Source organism: Scyliorhinus torazame, chromosome 5, assembly GCF_047496885.1.
Source record: "Scyliorhinus torazame isolate Kashiwa2021f chromosome 5, sScyTor2.1, whole genome shotgun sequence".
In the NCBI taxonomy this organism is placed as follows: domain Eukaryota; kingdom Metazoa; phylum Chordata; class Chondrichthyes; order Carcharhiniformes; family Scyliorhinidae; genus Scyliorhinus; species Scyliorhinus torazame.
This window is the reverse complement of record NC_092711.1, coordinates 106,291,251-106,301,556: the sequence shown is the minus strand read 5'-3', so window position 1 is coordinate 106,301,556 and position 10,306 is coordinate 106,291,251. Positions and strand designations below refer to the sequence as shown.

The 10,306-nt window shown below is 48.0% G+C and overlaps 1 long non-coding RNA gene across 1 annotated transcript; it reads left to right on the top strand.

Moving 5' to 3' along the window:
• The first annotated feature begins 6,820 nt into the window (after positions 1 to 6,820).
• On the top strand, positions 6,821 to 7,275 carry LOC140421619 (uncharacterized). The gene is made up of 2 exons (XR_011946947.1): positions 6,821 to 6,863; positions 6,988 to 7,275. It is a non-coding gene; the product is annotated as an uncharacterized lncRNA (long non-coding RNA).
• Positions 7,276 to 10,306: the final 3,031 nt, after the last annotated feature.

The window sequence follows — 10,306 nt, the reverse complement described above, 5'->3', positions numbered from 1 at the left end:
ATAAACCTATTTTCCTCCTAAATGTAGACGCTAAGATTCTGGCTAAGGTAATGGCAATGAGGATAGAGGATTGTGTCCCGGGGGTGGTCCACAAGGACCAAACTGGGTTTGTGATGGGGAGACAGCTGAATACGAATATACGGAGGCTGCTAGGGGTAATGATGATGCCCCCACCAGAGGGGGAAGCGGAGATAGTGGTGGCGATGGATGCCGAGAAAGCATTTGATAGAGTGGAGTGGGATTATTTGTGGGAGGTGCTGAGGAGATTTGGTTTTGGAGATGAGTATGTTAGATGGGTACAGCTGTTCTATAGGGCCCCGATGGCGAGTGTGGTCACGAATGGACGGGGATCTGCATACTTTCGGCTCCATAGAGGGACAAGGCAGGGATGCCCTCTGTCCCCATTATTGTTTGCGCTGGCGATTGAGCCTCTGGCAATAGCATTGAGGGGTTCCAGGAAGTGGAGGGGAGTACTCAGAGGAGAAGAACACCGGGTATCTCTGTATGCGGACGATTTGCTGCTATATGTAGCGGACCTGGCGGAGGGGATGCCAGAGATAATGCGGACACTTCGTGAGTTTGGAGAATTCTCAGGATATAAACTGAACATGGGGAAAAGTGAGTTGTTTGTGGTGCATCCAGGGGAGCAGAGCAGAGAAATAGACGACTTACCGCTGAGGAAGGTAACAAGGGACTTTCGTTACTTGGGGATCCAGATAGCCAAGAATTGGGGCACATTGCATAGGTTAAATTTAACGCGGTTGGTGGAACAGATGGAGGAGGACTTCAAGAGATGGGACATGGTATCCCTGTCATTGGCAGGGAGGGTGCAGGCGGTTAAAATGGTAGTCCTCCCGAGATTCCTTTTTGTGTTTCAGTGCCTCCCGGTGGTGATCACAAAGGCTTTTTTCAAAAGGATTGAAAAGAGTATCATGAGTTTTGTGTGGGCCGGGAAGACCCAGAGAGTGAGGAAGGGATTTTTACAGCGCAGTAGGGATAGGGGGGTGGGGGGCTGGCACTACCGAGCCTAAGTGAGTACTACTGGGCCGCCAATATCTCAATGGTGAGTAAGTGGATGGGAGAAGTGGAGAGAGCAGCGTGGAAGAGATGGAGAGGGCGTCCTGTAGGGGGACTAGCCTACAAGCTATGGTGACGGCCCCATTGCCGCTCTCACTGAAGAAATACACCACAAGCCCGGTGGTGGTGGCTACTTTGAAAATTTGGGGGCAGTGGAGACGGCATAGGGGAAAGACAGGAGCCTTGGTGGGGTCCCCGATAAGAAATAATCATAGGTTTGCTCCAGGGAGAATGGATGGGGGATTTGGAATATGGCAAAGAGCAGGAGTAACACAATTGAAAGATCTGTTTGTGGATGGGAAGTTTGCAAGTCTGGGAGCGCTGACCGAGAAATATGGGTTGCCCCAAGGGAATGCATTCCGGTATATGCAACTGAGGGCTTTTGCGAGACAACAGGTGAGGGAATTCCCGCAGCTCCCGACGCAGGAGGTGCAGGACAGAGTGATCTCAAAGACATGGGTGGGGGACGGTAAGGTATCAGACATATATAGGGAAATGAGGGACGAGGGGGAGATTATGGTAGATGAGCTGAAAGGGAAATGGGAAGAAGAGCTGGGGGAGGAGATTGAGGAGGGGCTGTGGGCTGATGCCCTACGTAGGGTAAACTCATCGTCCTCTTGTGCCAGGCTAAGCCTGATACAATTTAAGGTGTTACACAGGGCGCATATGACTGGAGCACGGCTCAGTAAATTTTTGGGGGTAGACGATAGGTGTGCGAGATGCTCGAGAAGCCCAGCGAATCAATGTTCTGGTCATGTCCGGCACTACAGGGGTTTTGGGTGGGGGTGACAAAGGTGCTTTCGAAAGTAGTGGGGGTCCAGGTCGAACCAAGCTGGGGGTTGGCTATATTTGGGGTTGCAGAAGAGCCGGGAGTGCAGGAGGCGAGAGAGGCTGATGTTTTGGCCTTTGCGTCCCTAGTAGCCCGGCGCAGGATACTGTTGATGTGGAAGGAAGCCAAGCCCCCGGGGGTGGAGACCTGGCTAAATGACATGGCAGGGTTTATAAAGCTGGAAAGGATTAAGTTCGTCCTAAGGGGATCGGCTCAAGGGTTCACCAGGCGGTGGCAACCGTTCGTCGAATACCTCAGAGAAAGATAGAGGGAATGGAAAAGAAGAAGACAGCAGCAGCAGCCCGGTGGGGGGGGGGAAGAGAGGGGGAGGGGGGGGAAAGAGAGGGGGAGGGGGGGGAAAGAGAGGGGGAGGGGGGGGAAAGAGAGGGGGAGGGGGGGGAAAGAGAGGGGGAGGGGGGGGAAGAGAGGGGGGGGGAAGAGAGGGGGGAAGAGAGGGGGAGGGGGGGAAGAGAGGGGGAGGGGGGGGAAGAGAGGGGGAGGGGGGGGAAGAGAGGGGGAGGGGGGGAAGAGAGGGGGAGGGGGGGAAGAGAGGGGGGGAAGAGAGGGGGAGGGGGGGAAGAGAGGGGGAGGGGGGAAGAGAGGGGGAGGAGGGAAGAGAGGGGGAGGGGGGGGAAGAGAGGGGGAGGGGGAGGGGGAGGGGGGGAAGAGAGGGGGAGGGGGGGAAGAGAGGGGGAGGGGGGGAAGAGAGGGGGAGGGGGGGAAGAGAGGGGGAGGGGGGGGGAAGAGAGGGGGAGGGGGGGAAGAGAGGGGGAGGGGGGAAGAGAGGGGGGGGGGGAGGAACCAGAAGGACTCTCAGGGTTGTTAATATATATGTATAATATGTATAGGTTGTTGTTATAGATAATTGTATATTGGACTGTTAAATCATATTTTTGGAGAGTGTTTATCTGAGACAAGGCAGTTGCCATTTAGTTTTAGTTTTTGTTATATATTATTTATTTTTTGTTTATAAAACAGGCCATTGTTATTTGTACTGTTATATTACTGTGTAAAGGATACACAATGTACGGTGATGTTTGGCCAAACATTTTCAATAAAATATCTTTTTTTTTAAAAAAGCATTAAAGTAGACAAATCCCCATGGCCAGATGGCATCTATCCCAGATTACTGAGGGACATAAGAGATGAAATCGCTGGGTCTCGAACATAAATCTTTGTGTCCTCATTGGTCACTGGTGAGATCCTAGAGGATTGGAGGATAGCCAATGTTGTACCGTTATTTAAGAAGAGTTGCAAGGATAATCCGGGTAATTATGGGCCAGTGAGCTTGACTTCAGTGATAGTGAAATTGTTGGAAAAGATTCTCAGAGATAGGATCAATGCACATTTGGATGCGAATGGTTTTATTAGCGACAGACAGCATGGTTTTGTGCGAGGGAGATCATGTCTCACTAATTTAATTGGGTTTTTTGAGGTGACAAAAATGATTGACGAGGGAAGTCTACATGGACTTTAGTAAAGCATTTGATAAGGTCCCTCATGACAGGCTGGTGCAAAAACATAGATCACATGGGGTCGGGGTGAACTAGCTGGATGGATCCAGAAATGGTTTGGCCATAGAGGGTAGCAGCAGAAGGGTGTTTTTCCGAATGGAGGTCTGTAACTAGTGGTGTTCCACAGGGATCAGTACTGGGACCTCTGCTCTTTGTAATATATATATAAACGACTTGGAAGAAAACATAGCGGGTCTGATTAGCAAGTTTGCGGATGATACTAAGATTGCAGGAGTTGCGGATAGTGATGAAGATTGTCAGAGAATAGAACTGCAGAGATAGGCTGCAAAATTAGCTAGAGAAATGGCAGATAAAATTTAACCCGGACAAATGCAAGGTGATGCAGTTTGGTAGATCCAATTCAGGTGGGACCTATAAAATAAATGGCAGAACCATCAGGAGCAGAAACACCGAGAGATCTGGGCATGTAGGTCCACAGATTCTTAAAAGTGGCAGCACAGGTGGAAATGGTGGTAAAGAAAGCATATGGCATGCTTGCCTTCATAGGACGAGTATCGAGTAAAAGCTCGAAAATTATGTTAGTTATATAGAACTCTCGCCCACACAGAACACGTGTAGGGTTTCTCTCCGCTGTAAATGGTGTGATGGTTTTTCTGTCTGTGTAACTGCTTAAAGCTCTTTCCACACTCAGTTTACTGGAACACTCACTGTGTATGTGTGTCTCTGTGCTTTTCCAGTTACACTGATGTTTGAAATCTTTTCCAACAAACAGAACAGACATAGAACATGGAACGATACAGCGCAGTACAGGCCCTTCGGCCCACGATGTTGCACCGAAACAAAAGCCATCTAACCTACACTATGCCATTATCATCCATATGCTTATCCAATAAACTTTTAAATGCCCTCAATGTTGGCGAGTTCACTACTGTTGCAGGTAGGGCATTCCACGGCCTCACCACTCTTTGCGTAAAGAACCTACCTCTGACCTCTGTCCTATATCTATTACCCCTCAGTTTAAAGCTATGTTCCCTCGTGCCAGCCATTTCCATCCACGGGAGAAGGCTCTCACTGTCCACCCTAGCTAACCCCCTGATCATTTTGTATGCCTCTATTAAGTCTCCTCTTAACCTTCTCTCCAACGAAAACAACCTCAAGTCCATCAGCCTTTCCTCATAAGATTTTCCCTCCATACCAGGCAACATCACGGTAAATCTCCTCTGCACCCGCTCCAAAGCCTCCACGTCCTTCCTATAATGCGGTGACCAGAACTGTACGCAATACTCCAAATGCGGCCGTACCAGAGTTTTGTACAGCTGCAACATGACCTCCTGACTCCGGAACTCAATCCCTCTACCAATAAAGGCCAACACTCCATAGGTCTTCTTCACAACCCTATCAACCTGGGTGGCAACTTTCAGGGATCTATGTACATGGACGCCTAGATCCCTCTGCTCATCCACACTTCCAAGAACTTTACCATTAGCCAAATATTCCGCATTCCTGTTATTCCTTCCAAAGTGAATCACCTCACACTTCTCTACATTAAACTCCATTTGCCATCTCTCAGCCCAGCTCTGCAGCTTATCTATGTCCCTCTGTAACCTGCTACATCCTTCCACACTGTCGACAACACCACCGACTTTAGTGTTGTCTGCAAATTTACTCACCCACCCTTCTGCGCCTTCCTCTAGGTCATTGATAAAAATGACAAACAGCAACGGCCCCAGAACAGATCCTTGTGGTACACCACTTGTAACTGAACTCCATTCTGAACATTTCCCATCAACCACCACCCTCTGTCTTCTTTCAGCTAGCCAATTTCTGATCCACATCTCTAAATCACCCTCAATCCCCAGCCTCCGTATTTGCTGCAATAGCCTACAGTGGGGAACCTTATCAAACGCTTTACTGAAATCCATATACACCACATCAACTGCTCTACCCTCGTCTACCTGTTCAGTCACCTTCTCAAAGAACTCGATAAGGTTTGTGAGGCATGACCTACCCTTCACAAAGCCATGCTGACTATCCCTGATCATATTATTCCTATCTAGATGATTATAAATCTTGTCTCTTATAATCCCCTCCAAGACTTTACCCACTACAGACGTGAGGCTCACCGGTCTATAGTTGCCGGGGTTGTCTCTGCTCCCCTTTTTGAACAAAGGGACCACATTTGCTATCCTCCAGTCCTCTGGCACTATTCCTGTAGCCAATGATGACATAAAAATCAAAGCCAAAGGCTCAGCAATCTCTTCCCTGGCTTCCCAGAGAATCCTAGGATAAATCCCATCGGGCCCCGGGGACTTCTCTATTTTCAGCCTGTCCAGAATTGCCAACACCTCTTCTCTACGTACCTCCATGCCATCTATTCTAATAGCCTGGGTCTCAGCATTCTCCTCCACAACATTATCTTTTTCCTGAGACAAACAGTACTCCTTCCACATTCAAATACCGATGATATTCAGCTTAAAAAAATTGAGTGACTCTGTCAGACCTTGATGTTTGGTTTGAATTTTCTGTCAGCCAATTCTCCACTTCCAATATCCTGTAAAAGGAGTTTATAAAAGTCATCACTGTAAGTCCAGGATAGCAATTCTGAACAGACAATTCTAGTTTCTCTGGAACATTTTTTCCTCTCTTGTTCCCCCAAAGCTGTAAATCCCCGTCCCACACACTCTCCCTGGGCTGAAATCCAAACCCATCTCACCATCTGCACCATTTCTTTCCTCCACTCCCAGTTTTCTCCCTCCCTCTCCTCTGCCTGGGTTCAGTTCTCCAGCTCCTGGCTGCAGACTGACAACAAATCAGTGGGTCTTATTGGGGGGGGGTTGGGGCCTCTACTCACCCGCCTGAGTCCAGCTTCACACCCGCACTGTGTCTGCTCCAACTCATAATGGCTGGGGAGTGATTGACGCCGATAGGAAGAAAGTAATCCGGGTCTGGATTTTCCCTGCAACCGGTCGCCATCTTGGGAAAGGACGTCGGGTCTTTTGTTCTTGGAGCGGAGCGCTGGGGCGGCCATCTTAGTATGGGAAGAGGGTATGGGCAGGGCTTCCTCCACTGTGACAGGCGCGGGTCAACCGGCGACCACCACCATCTTGGGAATGGAAGTCGGGTCTTTTCTTGGCGCGGAGCGCTGGGATAGCCATCTTGGTTAGGGAAGACGGGGTGGGCGGGACTTCCTCCCCGGTGACAGGCCCCGGATCAACCGGCGAACGCCGCCATCTTGGGAATGGAAGTCGGGTCTTTTGTTCTTGGAGCAGTGCGCTTGGGCGGCCATCTTAGTACGGGAAGAGGGAGTGGGCGGGACTTCGAGGGAGTGGGCGGGACCTCCTCCCCGGTGACATCACCCAGCGGCCGCCGCCATCTTGTGGCGGGATTTTCTACCCGGGTCTTTAGTGAAGGACAATGAGCTGGAGCTGAGGTTGAAAAGTGTTCAGAGGAACGTCTGAAATCAGATTTACAGCCAGATATCTGTAAGAACCACAAAGTTCACATTCAGTATGTTTGGCAAATGAAATCACAATGCTGCAAACACTCAGTTCTGAAGAAGAATCAGGTTGCATTGGAAATGTTAACTCTCTCTTTCTCCCTTCACAGAAGCTGCCAAACCTGCTGAGGATTTCCACAACTTTGTGTTTTCACTTCACATTTCCAGCTTCTGCAGTGTTTTACTCAAATTATCATTATGGTTTTGAAATTGTGTTACATTACCAGTTCAGAGTAATATAATTGTCACCATTTAAATGTCCAAATCAATAATTATTTGTTTAACTGAGACTGGGCTGTTCAGCAGCAATGTCAGAAATCACTTCACAAAATATAGTGAAATCTGGAATTCTGTTCAGATTCAGTCAACAGAAACTATAAAAACTGAGATTGATAGAAGTTTGTGACATGAAAGTATTAATGGTTATAGAATCAAGGGAGATGGATGGATTTAACAAACAGATCAGGCATCTGCAAACTGGAGCTCAATGTTTGCGGTTGAACCGATTCTGTTTTTGTTTTGAAGGTGGTGTTCGGTTCCTGTCCTGTCGATTATCTCCACACCCATGGGTAATTTGCTGGAGGTGGGATAATAACCTTTATTGGTGTCACAAGTAAGCTTTCATTAAGTAACCTTGCAGACCAAGGCAGGCCAGCAGCACGGGTCAAATCCCGTACCAGCCACCCCGAACAGGCGCCGGAATGTGGCGACTAGGGGCTTTTCACAGTAACTTCATTTGAAGCCTACTTGTGACAATAAACAATTTTCATCCATTTCATTTCAAGTAACTTTCAAGCTTGAAGGGCCAAAAGGCCTCCTCCTGCTGCTATCTTCTATGTATCTTCTATGTAACACTGCAATCAAGTTACTGTGAAAATCCCCCAATTGCCACACTCCAGCGCCTGTTGGGGTAAATTGAGGGAAAATTCAGAATAATAATGAATGTCCAATTCAATTTACAATTCACCTCACGTCTTTTGGGACTTGTGGGAGACCCAGACAGACACGGGGAGAACGTGCAGACTCCGCACAGACAGTGACCCAAAGTCCCTGGTGCTGTGAAGCAACAATGCTAACCACTGTGCTACCGTGAAGGGGGAGAGGGTTTCTGCAGTGACACAGTCTTGTCTGATCCCAGTCTTCATTGAGATAGTGTCTGGGGTGTTTCCATTGATGAGAATATGGCTTGTGTGTCATCGTGGTGGAGGATGGTGGACAAGTTCTGAGGACAGCCACATTTGAGGAACATACTGAATGAAAGATCACTTTGACAGTGTGAAGTGTTTTTGTGATGTCAGAAAAGACCTGTGAGGGGCAGCATGTGGCACAGCGGTTAGCACTGGGACTGCTGCGCTGAGGACCCAGGTTCGCATCCCGGCCCTGGGTCACTGTCCGTGTGGAGTTTGCACATTCTCCCCATGTCTGCGTGGGTTTCACCCCCACAACCCAAAGATATGCAGGGTAGGTGGATTGGCCACGCTAAATTGCCCCTCAATTGGAAAAAAAAAAGAATTGGGTACTCTAAATTTATTTTAAAAAAGGAAAAGACCTGTGATTGGTGCTGTTCCTTGTATTTTGCTTGAGTTTGTCACATATTGTAGAATGTCTTTGGTGCCTCACGAAGTGAGAAAACCTAACTGTGACTCTTTGCCGCTAAGATGAGATCATTGAGGAGGATCCTGGCAATGATCTCTTTAAAAAAAAAAAAGATTTTGTGTACACAATTCATTTTTTCCAATTTAAGGGGCAATTTAGCGTGGCCAATCCAGCTAACCGGCACATCTTTGTGGTTGTGGGGGCGAAACCCACGCAAACACAAGGAGAATGTCCAAACTCTTCATGGACAGTGACCCAGAGCCTGGATCGATTCTGGGACCCCGGTGCCATGAGGCAGCAATGCTAACCAATGCGCCACCGTGCTGCCCTGGCAATGATCTTCTCTGGCAGACAGCAGCGAGTCCCCTGTGTAATTACCACAATCTGACCTGACTTGTCTGACTTCAATACAGTCACAGTGTCTGAGATCCCCGGCATGCATCCTTCTTCCCAGGTGAGGAATATGAGATTGTGTAGCTATGCCAGGAGTGTAACCCTGCCATGCTTTAGAATTTCAGCAGGGATTCATTCTGCTCCAGAGGTCGTGGTGTTTTCCAGCTGTTGAATGGCTTTTTCACTCACGGGGTACCACGGGGACAGGATACTGAGGAATTGACTTGAGGACGTTGAAGTCAAAGACAGAGTCTCGGTCGAGGGATTCTTCAGAATGTTCCCTCCAGTGAGCACTGACTGACTGTCTGTCCTTGATGAGTTCCCCTCCACACTTTGCTCTCAGTGGGGTGGGCCATTGACTGCTTAGGTCATCAATTGTATTGGCAGCACTGATAAAACCATGCATGCCATTGCTTTCCATGAGCTGTTGGCTATCCCTCACTCTACCCTCTAAAGGCTTTAGAATCACGAAAAACCTGGAGCAGGCAGCTCAAAAGCACTGGAGCGGAACTTCTAGCAGTGCCTTCACAAGATGCTCCAAATCCAGGGGCAGGAGGGCAGTTCAACAGAGGAAAGGGAAAACTGGGAGTGGGGGAAAGAAAGTCGGGGGCAGAGGTGAGTGTAGTGGCCATCACTAAGGAGAAGGTACTGGGGAAGCTGAAAGGTCTGAAGGTGGATAAATCACCCAGACTGGATTGAGTACACTGCAGGGTACCAAAGGAGATAACTGCAGAGGTTGTGGAGCCATTGGTGATGATCCTTCAGGGATCACTGTAGTGAAGGGCCTCACAGAGGACAAGGAAATGACTAACGTAACACCCCAATTTAAGAAGGGAAGGAGGTAGAAGATGAGAAATTATAGGGTTGCGGACAGATGAGGGATTCCCCTTTCCGTCTGCACCCAATGAGGGATACAGTGCCGGAGCGTCTGCCACTTTAACTGGCGCACGTTCAACTTTTTTTTCCGCATAGGATTTTACGTCATCTCTTTTCGCGAAACTAAACACGTATTTTGGAAATTTGAGACAAATGGAAAGTAGAAAGTTTGAAGCAAAGATTAGATTGTAGTTGTATTAAGGAGAAGGTTGGGAGGATGGTGCATTAAAAAAATGTAGAAGTTGTTGGGTTAGGGTTTTAAAATTTAAAAAATTTATTAACTAACATCCCAAGTGAAAAAACATATATAGTTTATTAAGTTAAAATATTTATTAAGTTATTTGAATTTTTGAACAGATTCAATGTCTGAACGTGTAGCTGGGAAGGTTTTGCAGCGAGGAGATCACCCTTTATGGGGTTAAGTAGCACCAAGTAAGCGTTCCTTGCACCAGTTCACTCCACACATTGCCGTTCATACAGATATATCTGTTAATTTATTCACTTCAGAGAATTTTTTTTCTAATATGGGATAGTAGTGAGCTCGGGTTAAGTTGTAGTGTTGTG